The sequence below is a fragment of the Schistocerca gregaria genome, chromosome 1 (assembly GCF_023897955.1).
Source record: "Schistocerca gregaria isolate iqSchGreg1 chromosome 1, iqSchGreg1.2, whole genome shotgun sequence".
NCBI lineage: Eukaryota > Metazoa > Arthropoda > Insecta > Orthoptera > Acrididae > Schistocerca > Schistocerca gregaria.
Window position 1 is genome coordinate 909,951,344 of NC_064920.1, and position 18,821 is coordinate 909,970,164.

Sequence of the window (18,821 nt, forward strand, 5' to 3'; positions counted from 1 at the left end):
TTTAGTGATGTATCAGGGGCCAGCCTCAGCAGATACGACATTGCCAACAATGATTTGTGTTGAGACTCTGTCACCCCTTCTGCGGAAGTGGTAGTTAATGTCAACACTTATTACATTTGCAGTTCTAAAGTGTTTTTTGTTGTGTTTCCTAATAATGTGTTTGTATTCTACAAATGAGCCACCTTCTCCAATGACAACTTAACCCACACTCACTTTCTCCAGTCTATTCCCTTGCCTGTTGGTACTGACACATCAACGGTCAAAGTCCTTTGTACTGCAACAGGCATTCAGGTTCGCTTCACTGGCCCTTCACAATCCACTGTGCCTTCCCCGGATTCCTCCACTGCTGTACGAGGATTTGCACAGTCGGGCAGGACCATCTGCCCCCTTTGCTGGCTCGAGGACTTCATTTATTAACGTCATGCATTGTTTATGTTAAAACATCCTCTTCCCACCCCCACCCCCCTCCTCGGGTGCTTCCTTTACATTTATGCTCTTGTATTTGTCTTTGTGCTCCACACTCAAGGGGAGGGAGGCTAATGTGGCAACTATTGACCAAGTCACCTATCATCATCTTTGTTTTCCAAGCTCTTTGGAGCAGTCTGTGGTTTCAATGCGAAACTGTAAACACGTGTATACCGGGAATCAACTAGACATATATATGTGCTTCAGACCAATAAAATCATACTTATTATATGGCATACAGTGCACATCATTGGATCCTGGAATCCTACAACACTAAACCCATAAAGGCAAAGCTGAAAGGTAGAAGGAGTATAGAGATGGTCTATACAATGAAGATGAAATTCAAGGCAGTATTATGAAAATGGAAGAGGATGCAGATGAAGATGAGATGGGAGATATGATACTGCAAGAAGAACTGACAGGGTGCTGAAAGACCTAAGTCAAAACAGGGTCCTGAGAATACTCGACATGCCATTAGAACTGCTGATAGCCTTGGGAGAACCAGCTATGACAAAACTCTTCCATACAGTTTGCAAGATGTATGAGACAGGTGAAATACCCTCACACTTCAAAAAGAATATAATTATTCCAATTCCAAAGATAGCAGGTGCTGAAAAGTGTTAATATTACTGAATTATCAGTTCAAGTCATGGTTGAAAAATACTAACAAGAACTCTACAAAAGAACAGAAAAACTGTAAAAGCTGACCTTGGAGTAGATTCGTTTTGATTCTGGAGAAATGTAGGAACATGTGAGACAATACTGACCCTACAACTTTCCTTATAAGATATGTTAAGAAAAAGCAAATGTGCATTTATAGCATTTGTAGACTTAGAGAAAGTTTTTGACAATGTTGACTGGGACATCTCCTTCACAATTCTGTGGGTGGCAGGAGTAAAATACAGGGAGAAAAAGGCTATTTACACCCTGTAAAGAAAACAGACTGCAGTTATAAGAATCAAGGGGCATGAAAGGGAAGCAGTGATGGGGGAGAGGGAGAGGGAGAGGGAGAGGGAGAGGGAGAGGGAGAGGGAGAGGGAGAGAAGAAAACAGACTGCAGTTATAACAGTCAAGGGGCATGAAAGGGAAGCAGTGATGAGGGAGAGGGAGAGGGAGAGGGAGGGGGAGAGAGAGAGAGAGAGAGAGAGAGAGAGAGAGAGAGAGAGAGAGAGAGAGAGAGAGAGAGTGTGTGTGTGTGTGTGTGTGTGTGTGTGTGTGTGTGTGTATTGTACCCTATCCCTGATGTTACTCACTCTGAACACTGAAACTCTGAGCAAGCAGTAAGGAAACCAAAGAAAAAATTGGAGTAGATATTAACGTCCAGGGAGAAGAAGTAAAAACTTTGAGGTTGCCAATGACATTGTAATTCTGTCAGAGACAGTTAAGGAGTTGGAACATCAGTTAAATGGAATGGATAGTGTATTAAAAAGTAGGATGTGAGATGAACATCAATGAAATCGAAACAAGGATAATAGAATGAAAAAGACGGACTGCTACTCACCATATAGGCACAACAGAAAGACTGCTAAACAAGTAAGCTTTTGGCCAAAATGCCTTCTTCTGAAGTAGAAATCACACACGCTTACTTAAGCACAACTTACACAAACATGACCACTGGCTGGTCCTCTGAAAATGGACTTGCTCTAAATTTTGGAAAAAAAACTTAACATTCAGTTCCTTACAACAAATAGAGTCATACCAAAAATTGATGTAGCACATGAGCAGTAGCCAGTAAGTAGGATAGAATGTTCCAAATTTTTGTGTGTACATGTTGATGAAAACTTGAACAAGCAGTAGCCTATTGCTGAGCTTCTCAAACAATTAAGTTCAGTTATTCCTGCTCTTCATATAATTGTTAATCTTGGAAACAAACTAATCAGTCTCCTGACATATTATGCATATTTCCACTCAATAATGCCACAAGAAATAATTTTCCAGGGTAACTCATTACTTTGAAATAAAGTATTCACTGCACAAAAGCGTGCAGTAAGAATATATATGGTGTTCACCCATGGATGTCATGTAGATACCTCTTCAAGGAGCTAGGCATTATAACTGTGCTGTCACAATAATAGTTTCACTAATGAAATTCATCATACATGACCCATCACAATTTGAGAAGAGCAGTGATGTATATGCCTACAATACTAGGGGGGAAAATGAACTTTATTGCCCGTTGTTAAAGCTGTCAGTGGCTCAGAAAGGAGTTCAACATGCAGCAATAAAAAAATTTTATCATTTGCCTAGTAACATGAAATGGCAGTTAAGTTTTAAATCTAATTTAAAATCATTTCTCCCGGACAACTCCTGCTATTCCATTGATGCATTTCTACTTAAAAACTGGTAGCTAGTAAAAAAACAAAAAAAACCTTATTTTTAAGTGTAGTTGCACAAACAGGAATAAAATGATAATGTATTCATCAATGTTAACACTTACAGCATATATATACTCTGCAAATTGACTCATTCCACATAATTTCAATAAAAGAATTGTTCAAACAATCAACGGATCTTGTAACTAATTAACAGAAACATACCATTTGCTTAGTACAGGATAATCTTAAACAAGCAAGCAATAACAGAAAACATTAAGAAAACTGAGAGAAACTTTTGGACAGAACTGTCAGAAAGCACTGATTAAAATTGGTGCAGCCACCAAGGGAAAGAGACGTAAATGGTGGAACATGACGTGTCACAGACCCATGGAGTACAGAAATTTAACAGTCATAGAACACCCAAAAAATGGGATGAATTTTACAAGACACAGAAAAGTCTTAAAAAATCATATCCAAAGAAAAAAAGCTTACCAAGACAATAGGCTGAAGGAGGTAAAAGAGGGCTTCAACAAAAACTACACACAAAATTTTTAACAAACATTCAGAGAAAATATGACTATATCAACCACCAAGCTTATACTTCAAAAGACAAAATGGAACACTGGACACAAACCAAAAAAAAAGAAGTGCACAATATGAGTACAATACTTTGACACAATATTCAACTGTGATAAACACGTGGGGACCACAGTTCAAAAATCCAGAAGCTAACATGGATTCCAAATCCCAACACACAAATAAATCCTGAACACAATAAACTCATGAAAAATAATGAAGCACTTGGAGAAGACTGACTAATCTCGGGAATCTGGAAATTGGACCACAAAAACATTACAATCAAAATACATAGAATCATCAAAAACGTCTGTGAAATGGAAAAGTACTAGAACAATGGAAGTCAACCTCAATACACCCTCTCCACAAGAAAGGAGGTGAAACATAACCTAATAACTACAGAGGTCATTAACTTCTATCTGTTACATACAAAATTCCATCTAAAGTCCCATTAAATCAGCCAGAGCTTCAGATCCACAGGTAGGAGAATATCCAGGAGAGTTCTGGAAGGGAAGATCATGCAGTGAGCAGATCTGGTGCTTGAGAACAGCATTACTGAGAAAGTCCAAGAACATCACAGTAGCATTCTTTGACCTCAAGAAGGCCTATGACTCCCATAGACAGAGAAACATTCTTCAACACAATGGAAGAAATGATGGTGGACAACAACACTAAAAAACTAATCCAGGAAACATTAGCAAAGACAATGTCCAAAGTGAAAATGATGGGACAGATCTCAGAACTATTTGAAATCTAGACAGGAGCATGACCGGGAGACAGCCTTCACCTGTTCCATTTAAGTAAGTTTTAGACAAAATAATCCGGGCATGGAACAAAGGAGTTAGAGGGGTAATGAGGGTGAGAGACAATGAAAGAGTCATCAACATAAAATGTTTCGCATTTGCTGATGAAACAGCCATCATTAGAAATAATGGGAAAGAAGCCAAAGAAGCTCTAAAGGCATTACACAAAATCTCAGGCAAAACACTATCGCAAATCTTGAATGAAAAACCACAGTACATGCACACATAATCCACAGACACCCATTGAAAACTAAGTATCGAAAGATAACACAAGCAGAAATAACCTGGGAAAGATTATGCGGAAAACAGGGCTGAACTTGTCATCCAATGAAGAAACATCAGAAAACTACAGCATACATATAGATTACATGGAACCATTACAACAAAAGAAATACCTCCATCAATACCAAATTATTACATTATAATACAGTAGTCTTACCAGAGGCCTTTTACGCCCCAGAAACAACAGCAATCAAGTGCAGAACAAAAATCAAGGAGACGGAAAAACAAGAGAGGATGATACTGAGAGAGATTTACAGGCATTTCAAAAGGGGGGACCTGGATAGGGAGAAAGACAAAAGAACTGTATGAACAGACAGAGATGATTTCAAATAATCAGAAAAAGAAGGGTAATGTCCTACAGTCACACATATACGATGAACAGAGACAGACTGACCAAGAAGATTTTAACATAGTGCCAACTAGTACACAGAAAACCAACTGTGTAAAGGGAAAAACATAAAATTTCAAGAAACTAAACTTATCCACAGATGATGTGACAGACAGGAAAAATACAGAGAAAATATTTTAAAAAAAACATAAATTTTCCCAAATGGCCAAAGAGAAGAAAATACGAAAGAAGTTGATAGAAAAGAGGAAGCACAGTGAATATACGAGAGGTTTTCTGGGAGAAAGAGACAGATACAAGGCCATGATTATTGGTAGTGTTTTATCACTCTCCTTAAGGGGGAATTACTGATAGCAATAATAATAATAATAATAAACAGAAATCACATTAATGATAATAACAATAATAAATTATAATATATGGCACTGTATTAATACATATTTATATATAATACAGTAAGCTGTGGTCTGTGGACACCAGTCCAACACCAATTATGGTATATTGTGGTAGATTTTGTTGTTTAAAGATTAGTGAGTTGTAGGCTATTTCTACAACTCTGAATTTGTTCTTATTTTTTACAGCAAGTTTCCAGTACTGGCAAGCATAGGTCACTATAGGCCCTTCAATACCTCTGTAGAACATCATCTTTACTTTCTAACTTATCTCAGAAGACCATAAAAGCAGTTTAGTTTCTGAATTGCTGATTTCCCATCAGCTAACCACTGCTGTATTTCCCAATTACTTGTTCCGTCTTCCGATAGAATGCTACCCATGTTTTTACATGCTTGCATGTTTTGGGCCTCTACTATTTTCTCCACTGCATAGGTATTCAGTTTTTTGAAAATTTACTTTCAATCCCTACTTATCATATTCTCCTCTTAATGTTCTTGACATAAAGAACCTATTTATTGGCTGCCGCTATCTGATGATTTGTGAAGATCAATGTGAACAAACATTGAGTCTTTGTTATCTGAATGTCCATTCCTGCACAAATCCAGGACTTTCTAGATATACATGTTATTTTAAACAATCAAGCAGACAAGCAGCATCCTTGCTTCTATCCTTTTGTAATTCTCAAAGGCTGTGACAAATTTTATTCCACACATTGATCACTCTCTCCCAACTCTCACACACCTCCTTGAAATCTATGAACATTAAACACCTACTCAGATTTCTTTCCAGCCTCTTTGCCATCAGCTATCTTAAAGCAAAAATGCCATTAGAAGATCTTCACTTCCAGAATCCACTTTACTCTTCAGCAACCATCAGCATCCTCTCTTAACCTGCCTTTTAGGACTCGACCATACAACTGACCAATAGAATTTGTAACACAGACTCCACAATTATTTTCATGTACCTTCTTACTATCTTTCTTATTCTAAGGACTTAGAAATGCTGAATGCCATTCCTTGGGCACTTCTTCTCCCTCCAACATGTATGTATTGAACAACTTACTCAAACAATCCCATTCCCATACAAACTCAGCCCGTACTTCATTAATTCCATTTATTTCACAGATCTTTTAACTTCCACTGTAGTTTTCTGATCCACTTCCCCCCCCCCCTGGGAAATTTATTTCTGAAATCCATTTTCATGTCCTTGTGGTCAGTTCTCTCTTCTGTAAGCAATGTCTTGAAATGATTTTATGATTCTCTAATGCCAATAAATATTTGTCCCTTCCTTCACATCTCTTCTTAAACTGTTCACAGCTTCCCAGGCTTCTTTTTTTACCCTCCATGTTTGTTTTCAAATACTTTTTTCTGTACTCAACATCCCTCACCCACAGCCAACTGTTATACATTTTCTTACTCATTCCTATCTTTTCCCCTTTGTTCTGTGTCCACCACTCTGGGCTTTGTTTTCTTTCTTTGCTTTGTTGGCTCAGTGCTTCCCATGCTGCCTCATGAACACATCTTTTAGTTTATTGATATTTCTATTTCAGCATTTCCACCTCCATCAAATCTTTGCTAGCTAGCCTCAGTTTATCAATAAATTTCACACTTTCATCTGTGAGAGTATTTACATTATATTTATCAGCAGCCAGAATTTTAATAGGAACACTATCTTTCTGATGTACTCTTTCTCCCTCAAACTGAAAAGACAAACTTTGATCCAAGCATAAAATGGTCAGAGCCACATTCTGAGCCTCTGTATGCCCTTATGACACTCACCCTAAATCTACAATTTTTCTTTTATACAAGCTAATCTATGACTGTTTTCAAATCTCTTGCCATGTGTATTTAGGTATCCATTTAAGGAGGAAGAAACAATTGAAAACTTTTAAATCCCATGCAGTGCATGTATTTAATAATCTCTTACTATTTTCATTTACAGCATCCCCTCCATTCCTGTCCTCTGTCAGCAGCTGTACTATAATGCTAGTGTTTGTAATGTTGGAGGGAGGAGAGCATCCCCTGGGAGTCTTCGACTGTTTTCCACACAGGGTAGTAACATCAAAATGATATAGGTTTTGTACAAAGGGAACTTTTGGTTTGGAATTTTCTGGATGATATGATTTAGTTTGTGTAATTTTCTAAGAGTAGTTAGCTTCAGAATAGCATAAGTAGTCACTATTTTTCTTATTTTACCATACCTAATGAATTTAAAAGTGGGGCTGCATGTGTGACTAGTTAGTCAGTCCACGTTACAATCTGGATCAGATGTTGAAGAGAAGTTACTATTTGCATTGCGTCACTCTCCAGAGGCTTTCCACAGTAGGGTGTTAGAATCAGCTTACAGAGCATGTGGTGGAAAAGTAGCAATGTCCATTCTGTAGGACTAACACACATCTCCATACTCTGACCTACCATTGCAGTATCCCACAAGGAGGGATATCAGGGAGGGGAGTGGGAAGACTACCTTTCTCTGAAGACTGTCCTCTTTTCTTTATTGGTTCTAACACTCCTAATTTTTCTTTTCCTTTCTTATTTTCCCTAAGGGGGTACCATTCTACAGTCCCTCTATCCATATTCAAACATTCCATTGACTGCACCCCTTTACTTTCCAGTACATTAAAAATATGTTTTCACAGGTCTGCAAGAGTTGAAACAATGTCCAAATAGATTCCGGTCACGATAGTTATGGTAATTGGTACTGCAATAGAAAGAACATAACATTTTTCTAAATACAAAATCACATTCATCCTCAAATTGAAATATATTAAAATATATTGTGTCTTCCAATATGGAGTAAATATTTTATGCTTGGGTAGCTCAATGGTAGAGCACTAGCCCGCAAAAGGTAAAGGTCCTGAGTTCAAGTCTCGGTCCAGCACACAGTTTTAATCTGCCAGGAAGTTTCATGTCAGCGCACACTCCGCTGCAGGATGAAAATTTCATTCTATATCAGTTCCAGTTACAACAAAAGCTTATTAACAGCTTTTTGTACCAATGTCACAACGGAATGTTCACTCTTTCTCACTAACTTCATGAAAACCACTGCTACTGCATTCCACATTTCCAGCTTCCTTTTCTTGAAAACTTCTGTAAAATGCCTGGTACAGTTCCTTCATAATGCTGGAACAGCAAAGATCCTTGAGGTCTTTTATTTTCTCTTCCTACGATATTTCAGTTACAACTCAGAAACTATATCAGAATTTCAGGATTTTCTGGATCCTAGCAAACTTTTGAGTTGTTGATTATGGAAATGTTAGGGGAAAAAGTGATTAACATCACTTTTGCAGCACCTTAAGCCATAGCACTTGATTCCTTCATTGCTAATTGTTGTATTTTTTAACCATTCCTTCTGTCAAAATCTATGAAGTCCTTCTGGTCCATTTCAACAACTTCATACGGCTTTGTTTTAAAGCAGTCTGAACAACAGTATGCCACACTGAAGGGTTATAAATGCTATCATTTTTTGCAGCCCTCTTTATACAGGCATGGACTGAATCGCACTTCATGAAAGAATGGTCAGACTCAAAGAAGCATTGTTGTATCACAGGAATTGTCAGAGTTTGCCCAGCATGAAGAAATATGGTGCCCATACTGACGTTTGGATTTTGTCCTCTGCAGGTTTCAGAGAACAAAACAACTAGGTGGCCATCTGCAATCTTCTGAAGTTCTTAAAATATACATGATCCTAGTCAAATTGATCCGCATGTAGCCTGAACTTCATGTCATATGTAATTTTCAGGTTTTCTTGTATCACTATTTTGTGTGTGTGTGTCAAACAATGAGAAATTCAAGATGGAATGTAACAATATTATGGAAGAAAAGTAGCTCCTCACCATACAGCGGAGATGCTGAATCACATAGGCAAATCAAAAAGACTGACACAAATAAGCTTTCAGCCAGCAAGGAGCAAGCCTTTCGTTGAAACACACACACACACACACACACACACACACACACACACACACACACACACACACACACGACTGCAGTCTCAGGCAACTGCAGCCATATATATATATATATATATATATAAAATAGAAAGAAACTTCCACATGGGAAAAATATATTAAAAACAAAGATTCCAAGACTTACCAAGCGGGAAAACGCCGGCAGACAGGCACAAGAACAAAACACACAAACACACACACAGAATTATTAGCTTTCGCAACACACAAACACACACGTGTGTGTGTGCGTGTATGTGTGTGCGCGAGTGCACACCTGTCCTTTTTTTCCCCCTAAGGGAAGTCTTTCCACTCCCGCCGGTAGACAGGCACAACGAATAAAACACACAAACACACACGTGTGTGTGTGCGTGTATGTGTGTGCGCGAGTGCACACCTGTCCTTTTTTTCCCCTAAGGGAAGTCTTTCCGCTCCCGGGATTGGAATGACTCCTTACCCTCTCCCTTAAAACCCACATCCTTTCGTCTTTCCCTCTCCTTCCTGAAGAAGCAACCATCGGTTGCGAAAGCTAGTAATTCTGTGTGTGTGTTTGTGTGTTTTGTTAATGTGCCTGTCTGCCGGCGCTTTCCCGCTTGGTAAGTCTTGGAATCTTTATATATCAAAAACAAAGACTCCAAGACCCACCAAGCGGGAAAGCGCTGGTAGACAGGCACAACGAATAAAACACACAAACACACACACAGAACTTCGAGCTTTCGCAACCGGCGGCTGCTTCGTTAGGAAAGGCTCTTTCCTGACAAAGCAGCCACCGGTTGCGAAAGCTCGAAGATATATATATATATCTGCTTCTTTCTTTTCTTTTTAGGTGTTCTGAGTGCTGGTCTTTCTCTGCCCTGTATCTTTTCTAGATACATCAGAGCCTAGGTTATACTTTGGTATTGAATATTTTTCTGTAGAGCTAATATTTTTCAAAAGCAACTTGTTCCTCTCCACAAAGTTTCTTATATAATTTATGTATTATTTGTATATCCAGTTCCCCTGGTAAGAACTGTCACACAATGCTCTGTCAGCAGATATGCAGTGTAACAGTAGGAAATGATTTTATATGGTTCCTTATTCCCTCTCTTGCCTCACCAGAGCTCCTTGTACTCCGATTATGACAACCTCTCTTGTCGGCAGTCAAAAATCATACAAAAAATCCTGTAGGAGGAACATCCGCAACTGACCATTATACCATAGGCTGAAAATATCACTACAGTTAAATGGTTCTTTTATTTAGAACACAACCGGTTTTGGGCTCTTATATGCCCATCTTCAAGCATTAGCAGTTTGTGTTGTGACCCCAAGTGCCACAGAGTCCAATGCGGCACTCAGGGTCACAGCATGAACTTCTAACTCCTGAAGATGGGCGTTATAAGAGCCTGAAACTGGTCATGCTCTTACAACTGTAGCGATAATTTCAATCTCTAGTCAAAATCATGTTGTTGCTGTCTCTTTTCTTCTGTATGTATTGTGTAAATGTTTCTGTTGCATTAAAAGCGCTAAGGAAAAACCCTTCACACATCTGAACTTACAGATAATTTTAAAACTGGGGCAACCACAGTTAAAATAGTTGTACACAATTCATCGACTCATGCAGTAGACAGTTGTTCAAATACAGATGTTAAAACTATTAAATATAAAACTGAATGACGAGTCCAATAGTCCACTGTAGCTGTATTTATTCAAGTTGATTACAGACACACACAACTATTACGCTGCATCTTCTGGTGTATATAAATGCTGTGTCATTTGGTGTGGGGAGTAGTTACAGAATGCTGAAAAATAACTGATAAAAAAAATCATAAATTGTTAAAAAAATACCATAAATTGATAAAAAAACATCATTAATGATGAATGTCAGGTGTGTTTTAATATCACAAACTGTCACCGCTTTACTGATTAAAATCTGTTCTTGTTGGCCTATGTGAAGCAGCAGACTGTGCCTCTAATAGATGTTATCCAGAAGACAAGTATTGGGCCCAAAAGCCGACATGCTCATGTATGTTTGTCACTAACATAGCAACTGACATCATAAGCAATGAGTCAAGGCATGTGCTGTGGTTGCCTTCCAGATACTGAGACAGTGATGGAAATTCTGTCAGCTGCTATGTTGGTGACAAACAAACGTGAGCTTGTCGGCTTTTGGGCCCAGTAATTCTCTGGATAACATCTATTAGAGGCATCGTCTGTTGCTTGACATGGACTGACAAGAATACATTTTACTCGGTAAAGTGATGACAGTTCATGATTTTAACACAGGCTTGACATTCATCATGAGGAGGGCTGACAACTTTGCCTACCTACACCAACTGTTATTCTACGGCATTCTGTAACTACTCCCCACTCCATATGACATAATTTGCATATACCAGATGATGCAACTTCAATAGTTGCAAAACCAGTTGTGAGGGAGTATAATTGACTTGAATAAATACAGTTACAGTGGACTACAGGACTCTTCATTCAGTTTTATAGTTAATAGTTCTAACACCTGTATTTAAACAGACATTTACTGCATGAACTGTCAACCATGTACATCTGAATGTCACCAACAGCTCTCAGGAGAAAGTTCTTCTTTGCCACATTTCTTCAAGAATGTGTACCTGAGGAACGTGACTTGGTTCAAGTATCTTCTTAACAAGTGGAACTAAATACTGTTGCTGCTTTTCTACATTTTTCATCATCTAGAATCCATAGAACATCTCTTTCACATTAGTCTTGCTGATGATCCCGCTACACTTTCTTGGGCATTTGGAACAATTCTTGTTCTTGAATGTTCTGGCTGGCACATCTTCCTTAGCAGTTGATGTATATGCTTTTCTTGACTGCCTGTTCATTTCTCTTAAATCCTTCTCCACTTGTCTGTGTTCTTAGATATTTTGCTCATTTTATTTTCCATTTCAGCTTCATTTCCTCTGTCAGCTTGCCTAGGTTCTTACAATTAGAAATGTCTTGCCTTTCTAGGATGTTGACTTTCATTGTTGTAAGTTAGATTCATCACTAGAACACCGTTTTTCTTCCTTTTGAAGTCATTTTATATCTAACGGGGGTGCACGCTAACATCAACCCCTTCATAGTGAATCCATTACAAAACTAAACAAAATGGGACATGACAATGAAAGCAATGTGATCACATTGTCAGTGCATACAGAGGACAAGTATTGTTTTGGCTAGTATTTCTCTTCATGCTGATGTTTGTTGAGAAAATGCAATAGCTTGAAACATCATACATAAACTGTTCCAAGAATTGATGGCCAGATGAGCAATTCACTAGCGCGATATTACACAACACTTCCACCTGATGTGGTACGATTTATTATTTGCTACTATACTTCTCTCTTTTTATACACAGGAAAGAAGCACACAAGTGAAAGAAAACATTTTGCAAAACAGTCTGATAGTGGTTTCTGCTGGGTTAAAATGTAGTTCCAAATTTTCGTCACAAAGTAAGAAGACTGTAAGTGATGATACGTTTCGCTGATCCCAGAATTGAGATACATTACTCTGAGGCATAAGAACATAAGTGCCAAAATAAACTTGTGGCTTGGAGACAGGCAGCACATTATTCTCGTCAGGAGAAGAGCTAGAGATACATGAGTCTGATGCAACATACAACCGATTATCATAAGAATATATATTTAAAAAGCTGAAAATCATGGTTTTGGAGTTAGATTTCCTGATTCCCTCATGATGATAAGTGAAAGATTGTGATATGCTTATGTCAAGAGGGCATCATTGTTTTAAGAAGTGGAAAATTGTAGTACGTCAGATGTGATAGGTCTCTCAAAGTAGAACCTAGTTGTATGGAGTATAATTAAATTTCAGTTGTAAAGAAAAGGTAATGAAAAGGATTATATAGAGATATTATGGTGTTAGCAGAATGTATGATGCGTAAGTCCACATGGGTTTTTTACTTCAAAAGAAAAATAAGGACAGTAATAATTACATGAGTACCAGGTGATCAAAAAGTCAGTATAAATTTGAAAACTTAATAAACCATGGAATAATGTAGATTAAAGAGGTAAAAATTGACACACATGCTTGGAATGACATGGGCTTTTATTAGAGGGGAAAAAAAAAGAAGTATTGCTAGACGTGTGAAAGATCTCGTGCATGCATCGTTTGGTGATGATTGTGTGCTCAGCCATCACTTTCATCATGTTTGGCCTCCCAGGTCCCCAGACCTCAGTCGGTGCGATTATTGGCTTTGGGGTTACCTGAAGTCACAAGTGTATCATGATCGATCGACATCTCTAGGGATGCTGAAAGACAATATCTGACACCAATGTCTCACCATAACTCCGGACATGCTTTACAGTGATGTTCACAACATTACTCCTCGACTACAGCTATTGTTGAGGAATGATGGTGGACATATTGAGAATTTCCTGTAAAGAACATCAGCTTTGCTTTGTCTTACTTTCTTAAGCTAATTATTGCTATTCTGATCAGATGAAGTGCCATCTGTCGGACATTTTTTGAACTTTTGTATTTTTTTGGTTCTAATAAAACCCCATGTCATTCCAAGCATATGTGTCAATTTGTACCTCTCTATCTACATTATTCCGTGTTTTATTCAGTTTTCGAATTTATACTGGCTTTTTGATCACCCGGTATAAAGAATAATCATGCAAAAAACATAACCTGATGTAACTTATGAATTACTTGCTTTCAAAAGCAAATCATGAATGGTAGGGATGTTTTGAGTAGATTAATAAATGAGATGAAAAGGCAAACATGATTAATGCTCGGTTAGTTGATGTATAATGGAAAAAAATGATTCTTCTTCTGGTATTTCTTAGAGGAATTCAATGATTTAGAACACACAAACACACATATTCAATTAAATGGCGCGACATGTGTGAAGTTATAGAATTCGGGTGAATTAAATTCTGAAATTTGATCTAGCAAAATTTTTTGCGCTATTGTCACTTATAAATGAGCAATCATATAAATTAGTTTTTTCAGTTCTAATAATACTTTAATAGGACCACAGTAGTCCCAAAAGATGTTATTTATATTGTGGTGCCCCAGAAGTGTTTGTGTTAATAATACAGTAAAACTCTTTGGTCAATGGCACAACTCTTAGCTGCAGGATTACATTTGTGGCAGTCTGGTATGAATTTTCGTTGTATGCACATGTGTCTCTTCATTTATTCACTTTTCCTGTCTCAATCTTTGACTGTGCGCATCCTTCCCCGGATCCTCTCCACATTGGTGACTCATGACTAACTTCAGTACTCTCTATGGATTATCCTGCATCCTTCGTCCCATCTCATACTTGACAACAATGGAACCATCTTGCAACTACACGGCCAAAGAACAACGAGTGCAAGGGTGCGACTTATATAGCGTTCAGTTTAGTGCTTTGTATCAACCTTTGCTTTTTGTAAAATACAAAAGTGACTTTTTTGGGCAAAGCTGTAGATGTCAACAAGGACCCCACATATCCAAACAAAGTGCACCAACTACTGATGTTCTGTGTGACTTTGGTACAAATGCAATCCGTTCCCACACACCAACAAGAAGCTATTCAACAGACTGTCACAGACAGACACACTGAAATGTTATTTGTATTTTGTTGCATCTACCCGTTTGCATTGTCATGCGCAGCGCAAGGGGTCAGGCCACACACAAACACTTTTGCAAGACTTCTTTTGTATCGCATCCAGTGCACAAGGGTTCATTTGCCATTGCTCTTTAACAAGCTGTGGCGTCACATAAATGCCAAAATTTTGATGACAATTCTTTTAGGTCCAGCTCCCAATCCAAGCTACTATCCTTTCACCTGGAACAACTCGTTAAGTGGTTCACTATCACCAAGGGTATTTTCTACAACCATGGCAATTTCAATGACAGCTCCAATTTTGTCACACTGCAGAGCCCTCTACATAAGCACACCAATGTCGTTAGTGACATCATTCTATCACTCCTGGCTACCAATAAATATGGCATGCTGATGACAGTACTACTCCAGCAATTAGCCAAGACTACAGAACACCAGTTGCACCAAGTTATTTATGACAAACATCTACACACTAAGACACCGCTTCAATTCTAGATATGCATCCAAACATTAACTGACGCCATTCTCGTTACCAGATCACACCCTACGAATACTGAGGATTGTGAAATTACCACCTCAGTTGCAACTAGCAACGGTCTCACAATATCAAGGCTGTAAAAGAGAGTAACAGTGGTAAACGATCAAGGTGGAATTAAAGTGATCCCAAAAGATGGAAGAAAAATATAATTAAAAAGTATAAAATTGAATCTAAAGAACCAAACTCAGTGAAAGATGTATATACAACCGCAATAAAAAATTTTGAGATGAAATGAGGTATTCCTTTTGTAGAAGCTTCTGGGACTGTGACTATCCAAGGCAGAAAGATTTTATTCTTGGTAACACAGTGAGTCTAACTCCAGCACAAAGACAAAATACTGATCAGCCACTGAAACAATGTAATGCTCCTAAGGTTTAGTACTTAAATAAAGACAATAAAAAAGTCAAAATCTGTAAGAAATACTTTACTGAAACTTGATGTACTTCGGCTTAAGCCATTGATACTGCATATAACAGGAAGTGATAAGAGCAGCAAAAGAATTCCACATAATAAAACTAAACTAGATGATGTGCACAAAGTTAAAGAACACACAGAAAAGTTTCCTACGATGGAGTCTTACTACTAAATGAAATCCACAAAACGACTGTACTTAGACAACAAACTAAGTATATCTAAAATGTACAGTCTGTACAAAGAAGAATGTGTGGATTTCAGACAAGTCAGAAAAAAAAACTTAAAGAAGAATATTTTGTCAGAACTACAATCTCGCCTACTACAAACCTACAAAGGATCAATGTCAAAAATGTATGAGTTATGAAAAAGTTAAGAGTTATAGAGAAAAGAAAGCATTGGAAACGTAGTATAACAAGCATACTGCAAGAAGAAATGAATGTCGTAAAGCAAAAGTTATTGATAAAGAAAAAAAGTAAAGCACACAAGACATTTGTGAGTTCCACATTTGATTTACAATCTGTCTTGCAAACATCTTCAAGTGAAGTCAGTCAAATTTACTGTAGTCTGAAAATCTGTGCACACAATTTCGCTATCTATGAACTGTCTGGGCTGCATGATGCATTCTACTATGCTTGGACTGAGCTAAATGGAAAGAAAGGTAGCTCAGAAATCAGTAGCTGCATCATGAAATACATTAAACAGATTCCAGCAAATATAAAACACATTTCATTGTTCTCTGACACTTGTGAGGTTCAGAACAGGAATCAAAACATAGCTGTGTTGTTCCTGTACTTGTATCAGACAACAAATTTATACATTACTTGAATCTGGTCACACATGTTCCTGTTTTGTCCTCCAGGATTGGCTAAACATATTCAGACTAGCAAGATTGAAAAGGATTTGAAACAAGGAAGGTTCACCTTATGCAGTACTCAAATTGAAACATAAAGAATTCAAAGACTTATCTAAACTTTCTGCATCCATCATTAAAAACAGGAATACTGCCGCTTGGGAAATAAAGTTAACTAGCTAAAAATTAAATGTTTTCACCATCAAAAATGCAAGCCAGGAAATACATTCCCTTGGTAAAGGACATCCATTAAATATGAAAAGTACTGACTTACAAGATCTTCATCCTAAGATTCTGCCAATAAGTGGAAAGAAAAAGAAGTGCCTGATACAGTTATGCACAAAGGGAGTTATTTCCGAGGAATTTCACACTTGGTGTAAATCTCTTCTCACTCCAGCTGCAGCCACTGACGTATTTCCTGAACTAGTATAGAACATAGTGACAGTAGTGATACAGGTGTATAAAATGCAGGAAAAAATAACTTCTTCAGTGTTTTATAATCAATTAGTGATCTAATAAAATGAATGGTTATATTGATACCAACTATTTAGTGATGTTTTTTTAATAGAACTTTACTCAAGTTGATAAATATTTTGAATGATGTCTGTCAAAATAAGTGCAGCAATATTTGCATTTTAATTATTAAAACATAATCCATTTATGCATTAAGCTTTTCTAAAAAACAACATTAGTTAATTACAGCAATGGAACAATTATTGTGATTACACAATTATTTGTGGCTTAAAAAAGAAACTAAAAAAATCAGTTTTGTCAATATATCCTTAAATGTAGTTAACGAGTTTTTGCAGTAAGCACCAATTGATGTGCCAAGAAATGATCCAGCCATGCCACACTTAGGTAGCCAGCTGTGGCATGGCTGGTCACGCACACCTGTGTTAAGAAGAGGTCAACAACAGCACTGTCCACTCCCCCTCTCCCCTCCACACAGTGCTTCACACTCTGATAGTGGGTGGGGATGTTGTCTTTATGACAACTCAGCAGCAATTTGGTCAGCAATACAGCTCTCTGCTGCAGACTTATTTTTATCACAGTTTGGTCTGAGCTTCCATTGTATGCACACATCTTTTCCACATACTATTAATAGGCGATAAAGTACATATATTTCACATTTTCTATCTCAGTCATTCAAATGTGAGCATCCCCTCCATGATATGCATATGATGTCCTATGTATGTTCAAATATTTGTTTTGTATTTTATTATTTGTTTGAGGTACTCCTTGATATTGTGCAATGGCTGCAGGTGCTGCACACAGCTACCAATGCAGCTTTTAGTGTCATTGTTCAAATCAGAAGTATGTACTTACATGTAATAAACATTAATTGTCATTCTCACATGGAATAAGTATTTTAACCAAGGCATAATAAAAGAATGAAAGGTAGTTAAATAGCTACTGATGTACATTCTGGTGTAAACGGAAAGGTGATATATTTTAACAGCAAAATACACATCGCCCGCATCTCGTGGTCATGCGGTAACATTCTTGCTTCCCACGCCCGGGTTCCCGGATTCGATTCCTGGTGGGGTCAGGGATTTTCTCTGCCTCGTGATGGCTGGGTGTTGTGTGCTGTCCTTAGGTTCGTTAGGTTTAAGTAGTTCTAAGTTCTAGGGGACTGATGACCATAGATGTTAAGTCCCACAGTGCTCAGAGCCATTTTTTTGAAAATAGACATCATTTTAATTTCAGCTCAACAATATTAAGAATTGGTGCCATTTTCATCATGTAGAAAGTAAGCATTTAAAACTAATGGTTAAAGACCTAATAGGTCAGGCAGTATTTTTTACAATAAGCCCCTACACAGCAAAAGAAATACCAAATTTCCTGACTTCGAATCTAAATTAAAGCAGCATCTGACTCTGATTTGTCTGTTCACCTGTATGGAATACTTAAATTTAAATTCATTGTAGCAGACAAATTGCAGCAGTACCTGACCCTGCCAATGGAAGAAGAAAGGGGATTCAAATAAGATGCCAGGAGGCAGAGACATAAATTTGCACTTTCTGTTGTTGGCACTCATAGTACAACATTAACTGTAATATATGTTGGTGTGAACTGCAGCTTTCCACAAAGCAATGCCTGGCAGTGAATACAGTTTCTATAAGTAGGCCTCACATCCCTGTCCAACCATTCTAATTAGGTTTTTCTGTGTCGTTTTTTCCTAACTGATGAGACAAACAACAGAATAGTTTCTTTGAGGATATTTCATTTCCACATCCTCGTAGCATGTGCATTGTTTTATATTATCTTCATACAACTATATTTTTCTTTACATTCATAAGCAATTAATTTTTGCACTGTATTTC

At 37.6% G+C, this 18,821-nt stretch overlaps 1 protein-coding gene across 5 annotated transcripts in view; it reads right to left on the reverse strand.

The window, feature by feature from the left end:
- Positions 1-18,821, reverse strand: part of LOC126274965 (ester hydrolase C11orf54 homolog) — a 110,054-nt gene that overhangs the window by 81,850 nt on the left and 9,383 nt on the right. The gene's annotated exons all lie outside the window — the stretch shown is intronic.